Genomic DNA, 8672 nt, shown 5'->3' with positions numbered 1-8672 from the left:
ATAAGAGATGGTCTTGTTCATTTTTTATTTTAGAATGTTTAGAGTGCTAACATATATATTCAAAGCTTGTTTTGAGGGTTTGTTTTTTAGTCTTTTACTATGACATTTATGAGAAAAATGCCTTGCATATATTATTCAAGAAAGAAAAGTAGATAGGCTTTCTAAAGTGTTGTTTCCCCCTCAATTGTGCTCCTGTTTTTCTTCAGTTTCCATGATTTTTAGGCTCAGTCAGGAGTGAAACTCAATTAAAGTAAATCTCTTAAATGAAACTTCAAACACAGGGGCAAGTAAAAAGGCAAAAGATGGTGGTTACCTTCAAACATACATATCCAGGGTGGTGTGGTGGGGAGAAGGCAAGAATGGAAGGGAATTGGGACTGGGGAGGCTGGAAAACTACTTGAATCATCTCTTGACCTCTGTGATCTGCCTTGATTTTCTTCTCTTCTAACAGGCTCCTCTCCTCTCTTTCATTCTTTGCTGGTTCCTTTTCTTCTACCTGACCTCTAACTGTTGAAATGCTTCAGAGCTTGGTTCTCACATCTCTACTCCTCTTTTGCTACCCTTTTCCCTAATGGATTTCATTCAGTGTGTGGTTTTAAATTCCTTCTATATGCTGATGACTCTGCAGTTTGTACCATCAGCCATATCTACAAACTCATATGTTAAACCACCTACATGGAAACTACTTGAAAGTAGAATTTCACCTTTACCTCAACCTGTTTTTTCCCAAACTTTCTCATTTAAATAAGTCATTTAATTGCTCAGGTCTAAACTAATGCATCACTCCCTTTGTCCCTTTCCTTTCCTTCTCCCTCCTAATCCAGTCCACCAGGAAATCTCATTGCTTTTAGGTGTATAATATAACCCCAATCTGTTGCCTTCTCTCTGTTCTTACTCCAGTACCCTAATAGTAACCCACTTTCACCTGCCTGAACCTGAACCCTGTAATAACTCCCTGTAGCACACAGTATTGGTTGTTTACCCAGCATCTATTTATTTCCAGAAAAGCCCTATTTTTTTTTTTTTTTAATGTAGCCACCTTCCTCCATCTGGCCAGGTACTTTAAGGGAGCCTGAATCCTCCCCCAGATCCTGGAGATAGAACCTAATCAGTCCAAGGCAATTGTGGTAATACCATTCTCCTTACCAGTGATTGGTTTAGGAAAGGGCCTCTGACCAAATTCTGGCCGATGAGATATGAAGGAAAGTCTATAGAGGGCTCCTTAGTAAGGTTTCTCACTCTTAAACACAAACACAAAGAATATAGAGACTCCTGCCTCTGGACATTAACACGTCTAATCTAATACTTGGAACTTTCACAGCCAAACTGCAACCAGCCAGAGAGGATGAAACTAAAACACAGAGAAGGGCATAGTCTAAAGTGCTCTAGTAAAGTTGAGCCAGAGCTTTGAAAGCTCATCTCTGCAGCCTCCTTCCTCTGTACTTGTTCTGGGAGCGAATTCATTGCCCTATCATTTAAGTTGCTTTGATGCAGTGTTTTCTGCTACTTACTTTCGAAGCCTCCTGTGTTAGTCTGAGTTCCTAGTTGCCAATAACAGAGCCCACTCAATAGTTAAGCAGAAAGTACGAAAGAATACCCTGGATCAAATCAGGCTTGGAGGCCAGACAGGCAGGAATAATAACCATGTTCCATCAGCAGACAGCTCCAGTGGCGACTTTGCCACTTCCACCACTGCTGGGTACAGGCACAGTGGTTCACGCATTAGAAGCTGGGCAAAAGATTCACTGCTGGCAACTTTGCCTCCCCTGAAAGCTGAATCTCCCTCCACCACCCTCACAAGAATCCCCCTTTTTCATGTCATTCATTCCTGAATTGAAGTCTCAGTCACATGGGTCAGACTGGCAAAGCTCAGGTCACTTGCCTTTGCCTGAACTGCAAAGAAGGCTAGTAAAGAGAGTCCCTGGCTTCTACCTTGTGATGGCAGGGCTCAAAAAGGGATGCATTCATTATCTATCACTATCTAACAAATTACCTCCAACTTGAGCAACTTAAAACCACAAACATTTGTTATTTCACAGTTTCTAAGCATCAGAATCTGGGAGCAGCATAACTGGGTGGTTCTGGTCCTGGGTCTGTCATGAGATTGCAGTCAAGTTGGCCAGGGCTGCATCATCTGAAGGCTTGACTAGGGCTGCTTTCAAGAATGCTTATTGGATGGTTGTTGGCTAGAAGCCTCACTTCCTTCCCACGCAGGCTTCACTACTGGGACACCTGGGTATTCTCCAGAAATGGCAGCTGGCTGTCCCAGAGTGAGTGATCCGAGAGAGAAAGAGCCCAAAACGTAAGCCACAGTCTTTTATAACCTAATCTTAGAAGTGATATACCATCATTTTTGTTGTGTTCTATTGGTTCCATAAACTAAACCCTGGTACAATGTGGGAGGATGTAAATAAACAAGGGTGTGAATACCAGGATGTGGGAATCATTAGAGGCCATCTTGGAGTCTGGTAACCACAGTGGGAAATTCCCCAAACACAGAGTGTGTAAAGGAAGCTTCTTGGCTAGAAAGCACAAAAAATGTTTATTAGAACAGTGCTTTCCAATCTTTTCACTTCGTGGCAGACATGGAAAATGATGCTAATTATTCAGCATGCTCAGGGTAAAAGATGAGTCTCTTTGTGGCCAGACCAATCCTGCAGCTTTGGCCAACCCAATCCTCTCCTGGGTACACCAAGAAGAGAGGGGATCAATATCTTTTACATCTATGGCCTGTTTATGTGCTAAAACATTCTAACTGATGCACTTACTTCTTCCAGTCTTGACTTCTGCAATTCCTCCTCTTCAGAGTAGCCATAGCAATCTTTTAATTCATGAGTTAAATCACATAGATTTACTGCTTAAACCTCAGATGGCTTCCAACTGCCCTGGAAATTAAGCCCAAACTCTCTTGTCTGATCTATAGTGTCCAGTATAATTCAGCCCCTGTCTACCATTGTGATACCAGCTGTACTTCTCTTTGCTCACGTGGTCTCATCACATTGTTCTTTCTGTCCCTGATACAGTCAGCTTGTTATCAGTTCACTAATTTTTCATTTGCCTGTTCCTCTACCTTACCCACACCTCATCAGCTGTCTCCTTCCTTCTCTTTAAATATTAGCCAAAACATCATCTTCTCAAAGAGACTTCCATGCTCACCTTACCTAAATTCTCTATTTCACAACAATCTATTTCCTTCATATCACTTATCACTAACAGAAACTATCTCACTCATTTCATCAAATCACAAATATTTATTGAACATCTACTATGTGCCAGAAACTGTTCTGAGTGCTGAGTATCTGTTTGCTTGTTTTTCCCACCCCCCATGCCCTCTGCCAACTAGGATGCTCACTCCATGAGGGTAGGGACCTAGTCTATCATGTTCATCACTGCAAATCTAGCATCCAAGCCAATGCCTGACACATGGAGGTATCGAGTGAATATTTGTTAAATGAAAGATGGTAGATAATAAAGGGCAGCACTGAGATCCAAATGGGCCAGGATACTCAAGACAGCATTGGTGAGGAGCTTGGCAAATGCATAAAAACCAGTGTCATATGTCAAAGAATCATGTGAAGTGGAGATTAGAATACAAGTGATCATTCTGGATCTGGATATATGCAGGGCAGGGAAAAGAATTGTGAAGAACCAGCAGCAAGATGGAAGGAACTCCATCCATGCAGACAAAGTTAAGTTTCCCTCCACCATCATCTCTTTTACTGTCAGTCTTAACAACACAGACCCGAGCTAGCAGTGACAGCTGTAGTGGGTCAAATAGAACCCTCCCAACTCATGTCTACCTGGAATCCCAGAATATAACCTTAATCTGAAATAGAGCATTTGCAGATGTAATTAGTTAAGGATCTAGAGATGAAATCATCCTGGATTTAGAGTGGGCTCTAGATTCAATGACTGATGTCCTTACAGGAAGAGGAAAGGATACAGAAGAAGACAGAGATAGAGATTAAAGTGATGCAGCTACAAGCCAAGGAATGGTAAGAAATTGCCAGAAACCACCAGAAGCTAAGAAGAGGCAAGGAAAGATTTTTTTCCTAGAGTCTTCAGAAGTAGTGGGGCTCTGCCAACACCTTGATTTCAGACTTTGAGGCACCAGAACTGTGAAAGAATATATTTCTATTGTTTTAACCCACCAAGTTTGTAGAAACTTGTTACAGTAGCCCTAGAAAAATAATAAAAGAGCTCAACAGCTATGCTGTGGAGTGTGTTTTTTTGTTTATTTTATTATGTTTTTTTTCTGGGCATAGAGTAATTGTTCAATAATTCAACCAGACAAGTTTGTAGCCAACAACTTGCCCATTATTTGGCAAAGAGCAGAAGATTTTTAAAATGCTTGTTGAAATAAATGTTTGATGACTGAGTGACCTGGTGAATTTCAAAAACCCTCTAGGAGAAATATATCAAAAGCTTTCAATGATTCTGTTTGCGAATATGAACTGTCAAAAGCACCTGAGGAACCTGACCTTTTCCTGCTGGCTGAAATGAACATGCAATACTCTTGTATGTAAAATTATACAGGAACGGAGGTTAAAATGGAGAAGAACACCAGGGCTTGGAAACAGGTCTGTAATTTTTATGCTGGGTTTGAAATGTCTTACCTTGAATTTGTAACTGATATTTATTTCTTCGCTATCTGTGCTACCTGGTATAATGAATGAATGGAGCCCTGGACCAAGAGTAAAGTTACCTCCTTTCAGATCACTGTGGGCTGATGAGTTGAACACCTCCTGGAAATTATGACCTCATCAGTCACTGTGGGCTCTATAAATGTGTAAAATCAGGTTCTTACCTGTGGACCTCACAGTCCTAGAGGAGGGTCAGATGGGTGGACACCTAGTTAAAAAGAGGGCCGTGTTGAAATATTTTATAAAGTTATAAGACAATTCAAATGGATGAAGAGAGTAATTCTGTCTAAAAGAACTGGTTTATTTTCTGGCTGTGTGGTCATAAGAAAGTTACTTAATATCTCTGGATATCAGTGTCTCGTTGGCAATATGAATGTGTTTGACAAGATGAGGTCCTTTGGGGCACTGCAGTCTAACCCTGGTCTTGGCTAGTCTGTTGTGTGTGTATTGGTCTCATCTCCCCTATTAGACTATCATGGGGTATGAATAATGTCTCAATCATCTTTTTATCCCAGTGCTCAGGGCACTGCTGACCCATAGTAGGCATCAGCTGAGTGCATGTTGATTGGCTGACTGAAATTCATTTTCTTCTCTTATTCTAATATCTCTGAATCAGATAAATTTTGTGCCCCAAACTGACAGACTTGAAACAACTGAATTTATTTATTTATTTTTTAATTTTTTTTAAGTTTATTTATTTATTTATTTTTTTAATATTATTTTGTTGATATACATTGTGGCTGATTATTGCTCCCCATCACCAAAACCTCCCTCCCTCTTCCCTCTCCTCCCTCCCCCCCAACAATGTCCTTTCTGTTTGCTTGTCGTATCAGCTTCAAGTAATTGTGGTTGTTATGTCTTCTTCCCCCCCCCCCGGTTTTGTGTGTGTGTGTGTGTGTGTGTGTGTGTGTGAATTTATATATTAATTTTTAGCTCCCACCAATAAGTGAGAACATGAACATGTGGTATTTCTCTTTCTGTGCCTGACTCGTTTCACTTAATATAATTCTCTCAAGGTCCTTCCATGTTGTTGCAAATGGCAGTATTTCATTCATTTTTATAGCTGAGTAGTATTCCATTGTGTAGATGTACCACATTTTCCGTATCCACTCATCTGATGATGGGCATTTGGGCTGGTTCCAATTCTTGGCTATGAAACAACTGAATTTAAAGATAAATATTAAATATCTGCTGGGAGCTATTCCTGGCCAAGTACATTACTCTCACGAATCCTGCTGAAGGGCTTGGGAAGGGCTCTGTGCCTCAGCTTTTCTTTGATAGCAGTCTATCAAAAAACTCCCTTTTCTGAGCTGGTGTAAGCCCATCACTCCTCCATGATCCTCTCTGGCTCTTAACACCTCAGACCTGTGTTCATCACGCATCTGTATGACTATATGTATCTTGAAGATGTGAGTGTTCATATGTAAGAAGTGTGTGTGTGTGTGTGTGTGTGTGTGCGCGTGCAAGATGTCTGAGAGACATTCTCTGAGTGTGTGCTTGTGGGTGTTGATTAGTCCAGCGAAAGGAAGGGAGTTCTTTATGCCCCACCGAATCCCCCGTCCAACCTCTGAAATCAGAAGGCTTCCTCCAAGTTACAAAGTTTATCCCTTGGGCCTCCATTTCCTATTCCTGGGGGGAGGATTCTATTCACGTGATACTTTAGACAAAGTGACTACGGAAGAGCTACCAGTCTCAGGTTTTTTCTTTGGGCTGTTAAAAGATAGCAAGCAAGCAAGCTTGGCTTTCCCTACTGAATAGATGATGTTCTATCTGTCAGAAAAACTGTTGTCTGAAAAGTGTATTATTATTATTATTATTTTTGTGGACAGTTGTTTTAAGTTTATGACTTGTGCTGCTCCCAGAGAGGTGAGAGAATAAATCATTTGTTTTTCGAAAGAAAACATAGAATCATAAAATAAAAAAATAATGGCCCAGTAAGCTGATCTCTCCCCTGTGCCCCAGTATAAGTTATACTTGTCTGACTAAACATGCATGAGTAAAGGTATAAGCAGGTCCGACTCCAGAGACTAACCCATGAGTATTAATAATAATGTGGGATTTTCAGGGAACATAAAGTAGCCTAATGGCTCACTACAAACACTGTTTCTGGGTCAGGATGACTCCTGAGGCAAGAGGAACTTCTCTGCACTGGAGAAGCTTAAGGTTTCTTTTCTCGTACACCATCACCTCACCCTCCCCCAGCCCTTGCTGTTCTGTTGCAGAACTAACAGCTAACAGAGAGGGAGCCCATTTGTGGAGCTGTCACTCATCTACACACGTTGCAAGCATTAACTCACTGATTCCTCAAAGTAATGCTATAAGGTAGGTACAATTATTATCTCCATGTTAGAAGTAAGGAAACTGAAGCCTGGAAGATACTAAATCATTTGTCCAAGCTGACACAACCAGGGAGTAGAAGAGCAGTCTGCTTGGAGATTGCTTTATTAACTGTGACACCACATGGTTTGATTGACCAAGCCACTGCTGCAGGCAAGTTCTAGGTGTGGGCTTATGATGTCAATATTAAATAAAATCAGTTTAAAATAGAACAAAACTTTGGCGATTGTGTATTTGGAGATTGATTAATTTTAAAGATTATAACCAGACAGATATAAGGATGGAAAACAGTGAGAATTTGTTGTAATAGCTCATGGCTATAATAAAAAATGTACTGATAAGAATAAGGAGACTTCAATGCTTTCTCTGCTTTTACTCTTTTACACTATCAACTTGATGTCTCTGGATATGGTGTTCCACCATCTTCCTTAGCTATGTTGAATCCTGGGAATTGAATTTCTTAAAAGCATACAGAAAGAGACTTACTAACGAGTAGACTGTTTTGTGTGGTTGGAGTGGAGGAAGGGTACAAAAAGAAAGGCTCCTCTGCAGCCTTTTATAGGTGAAAGCCCTGGACCTCTTAGAATCCTCCTCACTTAAGGCCCATCTATATTAGTGGCTTTATTTGGAATCTACCAGATATTTTTACCAATATTTCTATGTAACATGTTATTCCATTCTGAATCCTAAATCAGAGCCCCTGGCCAAAGTTATCAACTATTTGTGACATATGCTTGATTATTTTTCCCACTGAATTAATTATCTATTGCTGCATAACAAATTATCCCCAAACTTAGCAACTTAAAATCACACTGTGCCTGTGGATCAGGAATCCAGGTGTGGCTTGGCTAGGTATCTCTAATTCAAAGTTTTTCATGAGGCTGTAGTCAAGCTGTCAGTCAGGGCTATGGTCTTATCTGAAGGCTCGATTGGAGGAGAATTCTCCTTCCAAGCTCACTCATGATGGTATATGTGCTTCCATTCCTCACAGGCTGTTAAGTTGGGGGCTCAGTTTCTTGCTGGCTACTGGCTGAGACATCCCTTGATCCCTTGCCATGTGGGCCTCTCCCCTGGGCAGCTCACAACATGGCAGCTGGCTTTCCTCAGAGCTAGTGAGTAAGAGGAAATGTCAAGATGCCAAGAGAGATGGAATCCACAGTCTTTTTGTAACCTAATCTTGGAAGAGGCATCCCATCACCTCTGCAACATTCTATTTGCTAGAAATAAATCACTAGCCCATAATCAGGGGGGCAGGTTTATACAAAGGCATGAATATCGGGAAATGGGGATCATTGGGTGACATCTTAGAGGCCTACCACCGTGTCCATTTAGGACAGGGTCAATTGTAGCTGGGGGGATTATTGATATTTAAGCATTTGTAATCTGCTACTCTCCAAATTTCGCATCTTTCAAGTCTTACCCTTTGCATAATAACCAAATAAGATGGTTCAAGCTGCCATGTTGTACTGCATGAAATACACCTACCTCTGCCACTAGTGTATTCCCTTATATTTCCAGAAGGGCTTCTGTTCTTATGAGTGCATCCTGAATCATGCTTCACCACCATAGCCTGCTCCTTGTAGGTTTTCTTGCTTCTGGATCTGCATTACCTTTTACAGTGAATTGTTTTCCTCTTCCTTCATACCGACAAAGTACCATTAACACGAGATTATTTTAGTTTACTGAGTTCTA

This window comes from Cynocephalus volans, chromosome 4, assembly GCF_027409185.1.
Source record: "Cynocephalus volans isolate mCynVol1 chromosome 4, mCynVol1.pri, whole genome shotgun sequence".
Lineage (NCBI taxonomy): Eukaryota > Metazoa > Chordata > Mammalia > Dermoptera > Cynocephalidae > Cynocephalus > Cynocephalus volans.
Note: the sequence above shows the minus strand (reverse complement) of the source record.